This window comes from Anser anser (assembly GCF_964211835.1).
Source record: "Anser anser genome assembly, chromosome: 7".
Lineage (NCBI taxonomy): Eukaryota > Metazoa > Chordata > Aves > Anseriformes > Anatidae > Anser > Anser anser.
The window spans coordinates 29682778-29699873 of NC_139727.1; positions in this window are offsets into that span (position 1 = coordinate 29682778).

Here is a 17096-nt window from a genome sequence, read left to right on the forward strand (position 1 = left end):
TACCATTTGCTTGGACTGAATATAGTGGTTTTAGATATTACTTTTTCATTCTCCTTAGACTTTCCAAGACCTCTGTGCATAGTGGTGTTACATTTATGAAAATCTACAGTGAAAATTTATGGGTAGGAATCCCAAGGATCCCGCTAAATAAGGAGATACATTTTAATTAAACACTTCAAATGGATCACTGAAATTCTCAAGCCTTTCTCACTTTCTTTGGTTAACATTTTCAATAAAGAAATATTATCCTTCAGTAAGAACTGCTTCACTCTGGGGCTTATATTACTCTGTCAGTCAATCTTCAGAGGCAAAGCAAGATATCTGGGTTCTTACATGATATTTAGAAATGGAAAATAGGCATCTTTCAATTCAAAGGCAGCCAAAACCACATGTATTTGTGTAAATCTGTTATCACAGTGGGTTTGTATCTACTTCCAGTTTGAAAGAATATGGTGTGAATAACAGTGCAATGAAGAAAAATATATGTGAAAGGCCCTTTGCCCTGAGGTGTCAGTTAATGGTAAAGAGAAAACGAAAATAGAACTTGTTTAAAAAAAATAAAGACACCTCACTCAAATGGAGGCTTCTGTTTATTTCTCAAATGCCACAGAGTGGCAATCAAATATTATTACCTAAAATAATAGAGAATTCACATTCTTATCAAGGCAGGCAACTAGCATTTGACTAGTTCAAGTTGCAGCTAAACACAAGAAGTGCTTCTGGCAAAAAAAAAAAAAAAGTTAAGACATGTCGGCTCTGACAATTGTACAGTTGCCTACAAGCACTTCTAGATAACCAAACTTTAAAGGAGATGTTCATGATATTTTCTGAGTGTTGGTTGTGTAAATTACACACAGAGTCAGGGGAGGAAAGGGAGGGGTTTCTGTAATCCTTAGGTTATATGTTGATGATTCTGCAGTTATAGACTGAAAAACTGCATACAACTCAGTTTAATGACCCTCTTAGCTTAATAACATAGCATATCATCATTTGTAGACATGAAACATCTGTTACAATCACATATCCTAGATTTTGTAGTGGTAAAGAAATGGAGAAACAGATGGGTTCCCTAATGTCAATGGTGTTACTGTTTATTTAGAGACCACATATTGAATCACAGGCAATCCTTTCTTTTTGTTTTCTCGCCTCCAGCAGCAGGGATAGCACTGCTAATTTCATCAATGGCATGAAGATTTTTTCAAAGGGGGGATGACTAGATTCTATACGCTCCCCTGGATTTATTTGGATGTCACAAAGCTAATTTCCAGGAAAGACGGAGGTTTTATTTTAGGGAAGTTGAAGACCGTGCCTAGTGTGAAAGCCTTGATTTTACAGCAGTTTAGACCTTGACATACCTAAATTAATTATAATCTGGCTACCAATGTACCAGTAGCCATGACAACACCAGATGTGGGGCGGACAGGTTTTCTGGCTGCACAGAAAGGGCCCCAAAGAGTTTTTATAGTGCCTGCTGGAGTGGTGGTATTGTGACTTGCTGTCTATCAACTCTCGAACTAGATGATTCAGGTATACCTGTGTGTGTGGCAAAATTATTTTGAAAACTAAGACTACTATTTCAATTAGTGATTAGCATTGAACTTTATAACGCTTGTCAGAAATCTTTCTTCTCCTTTTTTTTTTTTATAATGTTTTATTTATTTATTTATTTATAAAGTTTATTTTTACTGGAAAAGCCAGTTCTGCACCTTAATTTTCAAGTTTTGACAATATATATTTTTTTCCAATAGCTCTTCACCTTCTGTTCTGCCAGCACATTTCTGTAGCATGTCAGAACATTAAGTCTTGAAAGAGATGATCATGGAGCCACTGTATCTGGTGATATCAGATCCCTATTATTTTATAAGTTCACCAAAGATACTCATATTTCATTTCATGAAGTAGCAGGAGTTTGAAGAAAAAATGCCTCAAGATGGCTGCAATTACTTTGACATCATGCAGAGTAACTTAGTAATTGTATGCAAAGATGGTATTTACCTTTGTATCTCTCAGCCCCAAAAGCTAAAATGCATTTTCTACCTCTATTTAAAAGCAATCTTATCTCTTTCTGTTAATCCTTTTTTTTTTTTTTTTTTTTTTTTTTTGTGGTTTTAGTTCCCCATCAGAATTTCTGTTCATTATCAAGTTCTTGGCTGTGTCTCACACTTCTAATTGAATTTGAGGTTCCTCTTGTCCGGAAACCAGCAGAGAATAGTTAAATGGGGCTTTATAGCGACTGATGCAAAACAGCTGTATTCATGATGAAACACAATTAAAAATTCAGTATATCTTATCTGCTCCAGCCAGTGATTCAGTTGGAACATGTCAGTAGCTGCTGTAGAAAATGTCCTTGTAAACAGGTGTTCAGAAAAGTAACTCTGCAGGTGCTGAATTTTATTGCTTTTCTTGGGGTGAAGGAGAGGGTGGTGTGGGTGGTGGGGAGGATCAAGGTCCAGGATGTACAAGTTTATTTATTTTAATTCTATATACTAGAACTATAGTTATATATTGCAACCTATGAAGAAACTGATTTATGCCACTTGAATATCTGTCCCACTAACTGTTGGAACAACAATCAAACATTTGTTTCCAACTCAGACAAAGGCAGTTGAGTTATGTGTACTCATACATGATATATATGTCAGGCTTACAGAAGAGAAATCAACACAAATCAAAGTAGTAACTACAAAAAAATTACAATGTGCTTTTTCAGTCAACAGTCCATTCCTCTCAGCAAACAAAGATGGTTGATTATACAGGGGAATTAATCATTACCACAAGTATGTATCTTTTTTAGTCCATTGTATCTGACAGTGGCTAAATAGATTTCTAAGCCTTCACCAAAGAAAATATGAACAAAAAATCCTAAAGAGAGCTTGAAAGCACTAGAAGAAATGTATGAAATATGTTTCTATTTCCCACTGAGCCAATCCACATACTTTAAATATATATATATTCACCACCTTAAAGGGACATTTTGCCATTCTTGGGAAATAAGGAATGAATTATCTTGAAAATGCAGGACAGCCATTATATATAAATGTGGTGGGAGATGATAGATATGTGAAACTAATCTACAAACTCTCTTGGGGAATTTAGAAAAATAACATCTGCCTGAAAGTTAGACATCTAGCTTAAGAAAGTCTTGTATTTACCATCATACTAGTCAGTAGGAGTGACTGGCACTACCAGTGAGAGATTGATTCCACCTTATGACAGATACATAAAACAAATGGCAGAAATATTCCTCTGGAGATGGCTGCCTTTTGCCACAGATAACAGTGCAGCCTAAACCTCTTATTTTTAGCTAAGTGAAATGAAACTCACCCATAATGTGTAGAAACCAATGTAAACATTTCCCTGTATATGCCTACAATCCCCAGTTTCATTATTCATTGCAGCCAAGGGACAGCTATCAAACACCCATAAGAAATGAGAGCTTCCAAAGTAAGTGAGCTACAGGACTGGGCCCCAAAATGGGAGATACAGACAATGAGCCCAGACAGTTGGCTGACCAGTGCCTGTCTCCTCTTTCACACTAGGCACTGGGCTGGGCATTGCCCTGCCACTGGAAAGTCCTTCATGGTTCACCCTACTCCACTTACATATGTTTCCAATTTATTGGCATTGAAGGCAACTTGGGTCTTCAGATGCAAATTCTTAACTAGAGGTTAATATTTGGTGCCTCAGCACTCAGGCAAGCAAGAATAGAAAGCTTCCCAGCAGTCCTCTTGCTACAGGCTGATTTTAGGGAGAAACAGATGGTTTTAAGTGTCTGAGGTGAGAACAGGAATCCTCAACTCAGTTTTTGTAATCCGTAACAAAGGCAACAAAATATTATCTGCTTCAGTAGTTAGGATGAGTCCAGTCTAAAATGTACTATTATTTTTAGTTATTATCACATCCTTATGGACTGTGAAAAAGGGACCTGAATAAAAGTCATAGCCTATTTGCTTGCTGTGGCTCCTTCCACTGCCATCTCACCAGGCTTTCTACACTGGAGAGTTGTCAGCTTTGCAGTGGTTTTACAAATGAGACCAGCATTCTCTTTTGAAGACTTTCTCTGATAAATTCATGAAGATATATTAGGCGATGGTGAAAATAATGGTTTCATTAAGTTGGCAATCACACCTCTAAGATTCTGAGTGTTTATAAATCCTTATTAAGGATTTCATAAGACATCTGCATGAGAAAAGGTGGAGAAGAAAGGGTAAAAAGGAGTTGGATAGCTGGGAGGGCAACTGGAAGATGAGCAGATGGTAAGAGCCATTTGAATTCCCTGAAGTTTGCTTGGAGTAAAGCCTTAGATAGCTCCTCAGCTCCTGCTGCCCTGCATCATTAAAACTAGACTTGGTGTGCGTCTTTCTTAGTATTTCATCTAGACTGAACCTAAAGATGAGTTCCACATGGCTAATCCTGGTTGCTGCTAAATTTCTACCTTTTAAACATGAATATATTCAGCCACTGAAGTTTTTATTAGAAGCTGGGTTTGCAGCTGGCAACACCCTCCTTGTTCTGTGCTTCTATTACCAGAACGCGTCAGCTAGAATTTATATCTCAGTCATAACATTTGTTTCAGTACACTTAAATTTGTTACAGTAGGTTTCAGACAGCGCATGAATTAGGTATTTCCAGTGGCACAGATGTACAAAACACAGACACCACACACACACAAAAAACACACACGCAAATCTAAATATGATTTTTTTCTATTAAAACTATTGACGGGAGAATGAGATGGGTAGGCTTGAGTACCAAAATAGCAGCATCTTCATTTATCTTTGTTTAAGCCCTACTGACTGCAGTAGTATCACTTGTTATAAATATTCCTTCTTGTTGCTCTTGATGAATTTGCCCAAGTTTGTTTCTATCTTTAAAGCCTGATTCAAAAAAGAAAGTTTCCAGAAATTGTCTTCCTTTGGAAGCTGTTCAAATTAAAAAAAAAAAAAAAGATGAAATGTTGGTTAAATTTCAGGTTTAGTTACAGCCTGTACCGAGAAATAATTTTGCAAGATAGTAGACAGTAGAGTGTTTTTTCTGATTGGAAACATTTTTGCCTTTACTAATTGCTAATTGATTTTACTAGCTGTGCCTAGCGATTTAGATGCAAATAGTACAATGCTACAGGGAAACTCCTTGATCAGAACTCAAAATGAATGAAGCATTCCTTGAACAACAGAAAAAATTACACGAAATTTGCCTTTGCCTTGGAAAGCTGTGTCACTCTACCAGCAATTATGTCTGTGTTCCACAAATTATTACAAATTGCAACAAAGGAGAATAATCAAGTTAAACAAATAAAATGAGATCCTTTCAGCCTGGATTCATCTTTTGTTTCTGAGAGAAGAAATCAGAACCACTTGGTTAATCAGCTCAAGGTTTGACTGGAGCCTACAAGGTACATGGCCACAGCTTGTAGATTCAGAAACAGGAGCTGACTTTTGCGAACTGAAAGTTAGTAAAAAAACAAACAAGCAAAGAGCAACAACAACAACAACAGCAACAAAAATGCAGAAAAAAAACAAACCCTCCTGTGACAGATAACAGGCTGCAGCTAAACCCCGCTAAGCTCATTTTCAGTTTTGCTTCACAGACTTTGATTCAGATTATAGCACTTCAGGGACCTTAGGGGGTATTGATTGGGGAAGTTTTCGGAAGCCACTAAGTTTTTCTGGGGCTCTTGAGAAGAAGAAAACTGAGTCAATACAGAGTCCTCACCAGGAAGACAGAAGTAAGCATGTTGGCTGGCTATGGCCAGTAACTCTCTGATTAGCAAAGATTTAAATCAAATAAAAGAAATTTTTAGAAGAAACAATTGATGATGATTATCAAAAAAAGTATGTTAATTCTTGGTAAGAAGGCTATGACTGTGCCAGCCTTCTTAAGGTAAGACTTATTATCTTTTAGACTCTGTCTTTGAAGCCTTCTTAATGTCTGACCAGAAGTATCCCAACCAATTGGCATTCTGGCAAGAGCAGGTGTTATCCAAAAGAGGAAATTTCCATAATTTTTTTCCATAATTTGTCGCATCTGTGGTAACAATGAAATCAGCTTTCCTCAGTCTTCAGAAAGCCTTATTTTTCAATAAGGATATGCAACTAGGAAAAAAAAAAAAAAAAGAAAGAAACAGGAGATAAATGTTTGCTTCAGGTTCCTTCTGATTTTGGCAGTAGTCACACCAGTTATTAGTTGATGATAAGGCTTGAACCAGAATCCATGTCTAACATTGTCTTCTCCCTCTTGCACCAAGCTTTTGAAAACCTAAGTTTTGGGGACTGTACCTGGATTCTGAGGTTTAGACATTAACAATATAAAGAAGTATCTCTGCACAGAATAACCAGCTTAGTCTTTATGCCAGAGAAAGAAGCTACAATAGGTTCCTAGCTAACTTCCAGGTCTCTGTACCTCCTTATTTTATCTTCATGGCTTGTCTCAATAAAGCTGCAAAATCATTACCCTCTGTAGCTTCATTCTTTGCCCCTACGCCTATCTTATGAATACTGGATGTAAGGTATGTTTAAGCAATTATTGATTTGATGGAGGAAGAGGAGTTCTGCCAACGAATCAGTTGAAGGACACTTGCCAGAGAGGAGAGATGACAGTGTGGGGAAGGAGATGGACACACCAATGATACAATATGCAACATGGTGTACAGCGAAGTGTTCTGATGCAGAACTTCAACATGGTCTTTCTATGAAATTACACCAGTCTCTTGCTAAGTTCCTGATCTCTGAAACTTTACTTGCCCCAAACTGATCTTGGCAGAGAGATTAAGGAGAATCTTCACTCGCAAGCTTGTAACCACCAATTGCTAGGGTAGAAAGGCTCATAGAAATTGGATGTACACTAAAGGGAAAACCCAAGGAGTGGTCTGCACATCCCACTGAACCTCCAGTCCCGACCATAACTGCTTGTAGCTGCAAGGTACGAAAAGAGACTGCAAAGGGATTGCATTCCAGCCTAAGCTGCTTCAAGACCAGACATCTTTTCCCTTGCAACATATGCCAGTGTAAACAGCAAAATCCTTGGTGCAGTGACTATTTCTGAACAGATACTTTTAAAAGGGAGGCAATACTCATGCTTGGAGCCTCTCAAAAAGAATATACACTAATGGTCATAGTGGTCAAACACAGCACACAGGAAAACTTTGTCTCATGAGTTTGTGTTGGTTTCTTTTTACTTATATTGTGACTTGAAAACCTACATGTGTTAGATTAATGCTTTAAAATTAGATTTGGAGATGCCTCTGTAAATTCTAGCAGAAAAAATGCAAATAAATGTAGATCTCTGCTATTATCAGCTTCATCAAAGCAAACAAGCAGCAGCCAAGCCATTATTAGACTTTGATAAGAGTGCATATTGAATGATTTCCCTAAGGGATTCAGTAGAACTCATCTCATTCCACTTCCTTTTATATCCTAACATCAATTGTTTCATACAGGAACACCTGCATACAGTGTTGTCTGACCTATTTATTTATATATTTTATTTCTTGAAGGGGGAAAAATACAAGAACCATTCCATTTCATTGCTAGATTGTAATTTCAAAATGTGAGTAAGGGACTTGAATAAAAGTATTCAGACAGAAGCTGAGGAAAGTAGTGTTGCAAATGCATAATCATGCATTAATAAAATAATGGCTCTGAAAAGAGAATGTTTTAGTGCCAGAGATAAAAAGGAGACAGAAAAGAAAGAAGCAGGAAAAGGAAAGTGCCTAAAAATACGAATTTCTTTCCTTAGAGCCAATAAAATGAGGACATTTGCTATGAAGAAATAACTTCCATGGCTTCTAATACTCAGTAGCATTTGGCAAGTAATCAAAGTTGATTTTCTTTCCATTAAAAGCTATCATCAGAATTATTATTTTTGTAATACCTATATATGTATATAAAGCTCAGACATATTTATAACTCTATTTCAGTGCTGAAAAAAACTTGTCTTAAATAATACTCTACAAGGTCACCCTTGAAAAGAAAAATCATTCCTAGAAACAATCACATCCTTAGACTGTCTGCAAAAAGTGTGCATTTTATGTCTGATATTCACTCAGCTTTGTTGAAAATATCCTTGAAAACAAAACAAAACAAAAAAACCCTCCATCTGTTCTCAAATTGAGCATTTATCTCCATGCAGGATTTGTGAGGAATTCCAGGGGCCTATTTACTGTGACTAACAACCTAGACCTCTGATACTGGTTTACCTTTACACTCCTGTGTAACCCTGGCAGACTCATGGTCGACTTGGCTGGTGGGACTTCTAGCAAACAGTATTTGGACTTCTGCATGTTAAAATTGCTAACGATCATTGCCAGTATAACTATTTCCTACAGCACCTAATGGGAAAGGTGCAAGCATTTGCAATGTCCTTGTTCTATCAGACAGGAAAAATTAGAGCAGAGACTTGTGACTACAGAACAGAGACCTAGAAACAAATAACAGTATCCGAGACTCTTCCATTTCTTAACCAAGATGCAATTGATTACTCTTCAGAAATAAAAGTAACATAGTAAATAAAAGTAAAATAGTAAAGCTTCACCTTACAGTTCACTCACTCTGATCTCCAGTCTCTCTGATCAAAATCTGCTCCAGAACCTCACTCCAGTAGCAGAAATTTGCTCTAATTTTGAGTCACTCATGACAAATTAATATCCATCTACTTAGGACCACATTCTCCATTAGAGGAAATTCTTTTTCTGAAGGAGAGGTAGTCTGTACCTGCTTTTGGTAGTGCTGGATGGCCACAAACTGCAGCTGGAGAGTTTCAGACTATACATTAGGGAAGTATTTTACTAGTAGGATTATGCAGTACTGGCAATGACCAGAGGAGAAGATGTGGTATCCACATCCTAAAAGATTTTTAAGACCTGTCTGCACATACCTGTGTTTGACCTGAGCTACTGATGGTGACAGTCCTGACTTAAGCTAACAAGAGGAAAGGACCCCCAGGGGTGCCTTTCAACAACCGACTCTATGATTGTTCCCAGATATTTATTTCAAAGGAATTATCCTAACTCCTCTTGTCCTTTGTTTTACAAGATGAAGCAAAGTGAATTTTCTAGTCTCTCCTCTGACTTTATAATCTCATTTTTTATAACTGCTTTTCATTCCTCCACTCATTCCATTTCCTTTCTTTATATGTAGTACAGTGCAAGTGATGTTTCTGGGATCTGACTGACATAAGAGTCTGGTTTGTCCAGTGCCTTTCCAGAGACATTAAATATTTCCCTCTGTTTCTCCCAGAAAAATCTCACTTCATATATGTAAATTAATATTTACTTTTTTCATGGTCACATCATCCTAGTGGCTCATGGTAATCCTATCATTCAGTCATTTACCTAAACATTACTTTTCCTCTGTCATTTCCTTATGGCGATTCAAAAATAATTATGATTTATATTCTATAATGAACGTTGACAATTGTCTCCAGTAACATGTCCTTGAAATTTATAGTTTCATCTGATTTCAATTAATCCAGACCTTAATGTCATCTCATTCATACGATGTAATATTCAGAGTTTCTTAAATTTTGGCTTGTGCCTCCAACTGTGTTATAGCAAATTTCATTAGCACGGTGAAGACATAACTTCCTGATGCCAGTTCCAGGGAATTCCACAAATAACTTCACTTCAGCTAAATATTTCTCCTTTTAGCACATGTTGTTGTAATCTCTTCTCTAATCATGACTTGCTTTGTAGTTATTCTACTAATAATGATTTTCTGCAATGTAACTACTATATTCCCATGCTGCACCATATCAAACACACTTCTGAAATCTGAATAAATTAAACTTGCTGTATTTCTCTTACCTAAAACATACAGAATAATTCCTCAGCAACAGATGAATTAAGCACCAATAAAGATAGAAGTATCCCATACTGGGAAATGAAACTGAAAAATCACTTGTCAGATGTCAGTCTTTCTAGTGTTGCACCATTATTTCTTTTGGCTTCCCTGGACTTTACAAACTGACCCCTATGTCTTTCTTCTTTCTTTTCTTTCTTTTTCTTTTCTTTTTCTTTTTCTTTTTCTTTTCTTTTTCTTTTTCTTTTTCTTTTTCTTTTTCTTTTCCTTTTCCTTTTCCTTTTCCTTTTCCTTTTCCTTTTCCTTTTCCTTTTCTTTTCTTTTCTTTTCCTTTCCTTTCCTTTCCTTTCCTTTCCTTTCCTTTCCTTTCCTTTCCTTTCCTTTCCTTTCCTTTCCTTTCCTTTCCTTTCCTTTCCTTTCCTTTCCTTTCCTTTCCTTTCCTTTCCTTTCCTTTCCTTTCCTTTCCTTTCCTTTCCTTTCCTTTCCTTTCCTTTCCTTTCCTTTCCTTTCCTTTCCTTTCCTTTCCTTTCCTTTCCTTTCCTTTCCTTTCCTTTCCTTTCCTTTCCTTTCCTTTCCTTTCCTTTCCTTTCCTTTCCTTTCCTTTCCTTTCCTTTCCTTTCCTTTCCTTTCCTTTCCTTTCCTTTCCTTTCCTTTCCTTTCCTTTCCTTTCCTTTCCTTTCCTTTCCTTTCCTTTCCTTTCCTTTCCTTTCCTTTCCTTTCCTTTCCTTTCCTTTCCTTTCCTTTCCTTTCCTTTCCTTTCCTTTCCTTTCCTTTCCTTTCCTTTCCTTTCCTTTCCTTTCCTTTCCTTTCCTTTCCTTTCCTTTCCTTTCCTTTCCTTTCCTTTCCTTTCCTTTCCTTCTCCTTTCCTTTCCTTCTCCTTTCCTTTCCTTCTCCTTTCCTTCTCCTTTCCTTCTCCTTTCCTTCTCCTTTCCTTCTCCTTTCCTTTTTTTTCTTTTCTTTCACAGCCACTGTCTGCTTTAAGGAGACCTGGATCTCCACTGACTACAGAGCTGTTTAAAAGCCTGGACCCAGCGTAGGCATCCAAATGTAGATCTCTATTTAAATAGCTTGATCTGGAGTTAATTCCCACCCTAAATGCCTTTGCCTGCAGCCGCACTGCTGGATGTACTGAATGACCTGGCTATTTCTTTCAATTCCTGTGCGTCTATTCACTCACCAGCAGAGCATTTGAACAGTTCAGTGCTTCTCCCAGCCTGGTTTTAAGTGCCTTGTTTGATGGAGCATCTAACTCGTGAGACTATTCCATCCTCTAATGAATCTCAGTTAGGCCCATGCTCATAATACCTAACTTGCTTTCTCTCTTTGAACAGTGTTAGTCCATTAATCCCATCTATCAGATATCCCTATGTGCTCAGGTTTATGACTGAAATTAGCAGAATATGATCAAAACCAACCAGACACACCTACCCCTTTGGGCAATGATACTATGGCAAGTTTTCTGGTCTGACATATTTTACTTGTCAAAGTGATCCAGCAAGAATTCATTGAAAAGAAAATAATAACAACTACAGGGTTGATTTGTACTGTGAATCTGTGCATTTGTGGTGCTTCTGTGATCACCTGTGTTGCTCAGCTTCATCTGACTAAATGAGACCTTTTAGTTATGCAGCATTCTTAACGTCATTTGGCCTGTTCTTCATTATGTGCTTTTTAAAATTGTTATAGTAGATTAACTAACTAATGGTGGTTAGGAAGGAACATTCTTCCTGGGTAGGTTATTTCAGAAGCTGAGTTTTTGCTTCTGCTATTGGGAGCAGCTGGTTCTGTTCATGGTTGGTGAGAGAGGACTGGACCATTAGCAATGACAGCATGGTGACATTTTTGTATTTACAAAACCAGTGTAATGACCTCAGAAAACGAGAGCCCTGTGATATATAATAGCATGAAAACACCTCACAGACATTCATGGCCTGGGGACTTCTGAATCAGAGTCATCCTGAAAAAGAGTCAGTAACTTCTGAAACTGATGTGGTGTTTTGACATATACTAAAGTAAAAATCTTTTATGTATTAGAAATTACTACCAAAACCATTTTTGAAGGATTTCAGATTTCAGAGAAAGAAACGTGTATTGGGGATATTTTGGAGTATTTTTACCTCTCCTCCCCCTTCTCTTCCATCTGCCAAGAAAAGGGAAGAACCGAAGTAAAAGGAAAAAAATGTATTATTAAATATTAGGCTTATACTTAATATTGATTTATCTGAAGTACATCAACTTCAGAAAGTTAATTTTCTCCATAAACCGGAAAACTTTTCACAGAGAAAGGAAATAAAAATCAATAAAAAGTTAACCTAAACCTAAACCTAATCATTTTAATGAGGAGTTTAAATTGTTTCTACTTACAATAGCAGCTGACAGTGGAAACAATGTCTCTATTAAACAGCAATAATGACTAAATTAAATATCCATATGTAGCATAAACAATATGGGAGCATGTCAGAAGCCCTATAGTTATTAGTTGCATACTGATTTCCACAGGTATTTAATTCAGGTCTAATTTCCCATGGAATCATAATTGTAAGTCCTTTAGATCTATGAACATGTGATAAAACACTGAAGGCATTCTTGAAATAAAGGTCTTGAAATAAGGTCTTTCAAAAAGCAATTTCCCCCTTCCTTTTAGACAATGAGGAAGACTTTCTAATCTGAGAAGATGTTTTTGAAGCAAACGAGAGTGTATCTATCCCTCAGTCTATCCATCCATCCATCTGTCTATGTAAGTCTCCATCACGCTCACTTTCTTGGGTGTGGAGGAATGGGAAGAGGGCTGGCAGACACTGCGCAGACAGGAAAAAAAATCTTTTCACCGTATTTTGGTAACCCCACATCCCCACCCATGTAGAACAGGCCAAATGGTCTGATGGGGTGAATGGAGGTCCACCAGTAGCATCACACGATAACAGAGTAATATCGCTATCAAAAATGTCATTCAGGCACAGGGTTTCATTTAGAATTTTAAAGCTAAAACAATCTAAGCTGCATTTTAACATAGGTTTCTGAATTATTCCCTGCCTAGAATAGCAGCAGGGAATCTGTCTTTTGGAAGTGGAAAGGGTGCAAAATGGAGGACAATTGTCTGTCAAAGACAGTCAGGATTTCCGATTGTCAATAGAGAAGGTGAATTTTTATGAAGCTCACCTTCATCCTGAAAGGAACAAAACTGCCTGAAATATGGTGGCCTCCCAGGCCTTTCTCCTCTCAACTACTCTTGATGATTATCTGTAAGGAGTTCCCACAAACTGCTTTACCAGTATTTTAGTTTAATGCACTTAGTGCTTTCATAATTATTGTAAGCAAAGAGAAGTTTGATGACCTAGATGAATATCTGCTGGGATCCATATTACTGACACTTAGAATATAGGAAATTTGGTGCCTTTCTCCAGAGGGTAACCCTGGTGGGCACATATACAAACTATATACTAATAAAATCTTTGGTAGTTGATAAAAACAGCCTGCTTCTCTTGGTAAAGAATCCTCTAGACAGAGTAGAAAAAATATTAATGCAAAGCTAAGATTCTTGATTCTTTTCTCCTCTGACTTCTGATGGAGCAATGTTACTTGACCTGGAAGAGAGGAGTATGCTCGCATTTTATCTGTCCTCTGCAGAACACATATTGGAAGTAGCTGCTTGCTGTGCAGCATCCCTGTCCTGGCGATGTCTGGTCATCCACAGCTACTGAGGAAGAGAGTAACAGCATGAAATTCAAGGGCTTATGTTATGGAGAAGCACAAACTGAACAACTTGGTCGTTTTGACAAGTAAATCTGCAGTGAACAAAGAACTTTCAGAAAGAATGTACTTTTGATCTGGTGGCATATTTATTAAGTGTATCTGTTGTGAGATGTTTGATTATTTCGAGACAATGTATTCCACTATACGTGCTGTGATGGATGGGTAGAATTTGAGGCTACACCTCTTGCACAAACTAAGCAATGTTACTCTGCCTGAAGCTTCCTTGAGTGTGCTCCTGGCACTCCCTTAATTTCTCTTCAGCAAATTATGAAACTGAATAGGAAATAATCCACTGAGACTGTAGGCCATGTCAAAGTCCTATTGCTCATCTACATGACACAGTAAAGACAAAAGCCTCATCCCCTGCCAGCCACTGGTGATTGTTGGGGTCTTGTCACTGAAAGATCCATTTTACAGCTTTTCTCGAGATGTGCTCTTCCTGTCTTATCAAAATTCTTATGCATGTATGTCCTGTGATATTGTCAGAAAACATTATGTTCTTGATATATGAAGAGCTGTGGCTGCTTTTAATTCCTTCAGCCTACTTTCAAGAGCTACCAGTTTGGGATCACATTATGGGACTGTACTGATGGACCATGGCAATTCAAGATGGCGAGTTGAGGAGACTTGACTTTTTCAAGGCAATTTAGTTTTACCGAACAATGTAATCGCTTACAACCAAGGTTTGTCAATCTGTTATCACTTTCCTGGTATGAAGCCCAGGCCACAGCTACGCAGAAAGTGTAACTATCTGTAGCCACAGCCTTCTAAGAAGAATGGAGATATCCTGCAGAGTCACTGTCAAATGGAGAAATGGATTTCCACAGTCCGGTGATAGAGACATACAGCAACTTTCAGCAATCTAATTAGTTTCTTGATCAGAGGAAGACAACTCTTCAAGGCAAATGAAAAGGTCATTGCAAATCCCAGAGAAGTATTCATGTCTTTTGTCATATTTAATGACAGATATTTAAATATAACCACTCACTTTTCCTGCAGACATTGTCAGCAGATGCCAGACAGCTGACAAGCAGCAATGAATTCGTATCACCATCCTGACATACCAACAATGAGGAACTGAATAAAACTACTAAATGCTCTTTTTGTGCTGCTGAGAGATAGGTCTGGGTCAGCAAACACTTACAAGTCTGGTGATATATAGAGGACATAATGACTTATCCAAAGATGGTTTAGCCCAGTGAATAATATTAGAAGGGAAAATGAAGGCTGTTTTTCCACTGGAGCACCAAGAGAGGATGTAGACAACTGGGGGTCTCCCCAACACTTTCTATATAACCTTAGCAAAGTCTCTTAATATTTGTAACGACTGATACCTAACTGTGTATTTACTCCAAGACTGACCTTAGGTACTATCATGAGGTCGGTTTAGTCCCTTTCTGTACTCTATCTGTAAAAATGAAGAAAAAGACACTTTCTTTTCCCACTCTTTGATTATCACTTTAACTGTAAAAGCTTCAAGGTAAGAATAGGTCTAGATGCACTCATGATGTGAATAGACAGCTGCCTGATATTATAACACAGTATCCTAAATGCAGAAAACATTAACAGAAGAATGAAGGCTCCTTGATCTCATAGGAAATGTTTTTGTTTGCTTATTTTCTTACTGCACATGTAAACTGTATAATACTATGTATAAACCTACGTAACATACATATATATATACGTATAATACTACGTATAAACTACGTAATAACGTATAAACTGAGTTAATACTGCAGTATTAACCACCATTTTTTATAGGAAGACAAGAAAAAAATACTAGCAATCTTCTTCCCAGCATGGTATTTCATTCACTCAAAGAAACTGATGCTCCTCCGTTGTCTAGATTATTCTGTATCCTTGTTCTATAGTATCATTCTTCCAGCATATCTTCCAGCCTAACAATGAACAATGTGTATCTTGATATGCCATATGGCCACTTTTCAGAGTACACAACAGATATATTGTGTCTTGTTAGAAATGTTTGTTTATACAGCCTGTTTACAAGAGATTCCATGCTGGGAGAAGACTTCAGAAATAAAGTTATGAGCTTGGAAAATGAGTGGCGGATTTTACTTAGAGACTTTTACAGTACAGACAGGTCTTTGCACAAAGAAACATGGTGACACAAATCTCATTCTTCAATGTATTAACTGATTAATGAATAAATCAGAAAGGAAAGAGATCTCTATGTTCATTCATCAGTGAGGTAAAAATGTATGTATGAAAGTATGAGGTACTTTTCCTGACTGGGAAAATGATGGAAGCAGGATGCATAGCTTATCCTGTGTTACTGGAGGAGGGAGTACTTTAGGTCCTGTGTAGATCCAAGAGTTGGCCTTAATTATTTTTGTGGGTCCATTGCAACTCAGGATATTCTATGATTTTATTAGTCTATGATTCTGCTTAGCCTTTATTGCATTAATGGCATGCACGTTAAACTCACAAATATGTAATATAGCAGGTGCTTTTACAAGCTCAAGTGGATCAACCATCCATCTTCTCATCTCTTTGAAAAACAAAGGTAATATTTTACCTCACATTGAGTTCCACACTCCTCCATCATGTAAATGTACTAAATAGAAATGTGAGAAATTTTTAGATGCTCAAGGAAAAAAAAAAATATATATATATATATAAATATATATGAGATAAAAGCAAAATCAAAGAACACAGATGTTACCTAGGAAGCAGTGATATGTTTTTTTTTGTTTTGTTTTGTTTGTTTTCTTCTTCCTTCTCTGATTCCTGTATACACAGACAATATAGGAAATGCTCAGAAGAAAGGGTTGTATGTTTCTATTTGTATCTTCTTGGATAAACGTTGGGACAGGAAACATAACTGATAAGTCTGATCCATTTTAGATTCCAGTTAGGGCAATGAATTTAATTTAATTATGGAATCGTGGAAACGGTAGCCCCTTCTACCCATGGGCACTGTGCAATGGGATGGATATGCATAAACCACATTGTATGCCATTTGCATTGTGTCTGTCTCAGCTTTTGACATCAGTTCAGAAGGATGAGCTGCCACACTTGCATTATTTTGCACGATGGGTCTGGTGAAAAAATATTTGCTGCTTGCACTAAATTAGGAACTGAAGAGAACCGGCCAACAAAATTGGCACCTAAATGCTTGTGGAGGTGTAGGGACAAGGACCATGTGTAGTAAAGAAAATGTGCCCTAAAACAAGAACCCAAGTGTCCTAAGTACTTGCTTTTGCCACAGAAGTGCATTTTCTCTGCACCAACTAAGCAAGGAAGTTAGTCTCTTTTTCTTTTTTAAAATATATATATCTGTAGAAGTTCTGGAAGCACCATGTGATTATGCATTTTGATGGTGATTTTGTTATTTTTGAGGATTACTTTCAAACTATGCTTTATTTTGCCTACTCCAGGATGATGATGGTGTGTATTTTACACCAGAGGGGATAGAGTCAAATGCATTCCTATTCACAGGACTAGAGTTACTGTATTCAGGATATAGTAACTAATATCAAAGCCCTTCACTAACAAGAAAGGTAACTAATACAGAGACTGAGGTCC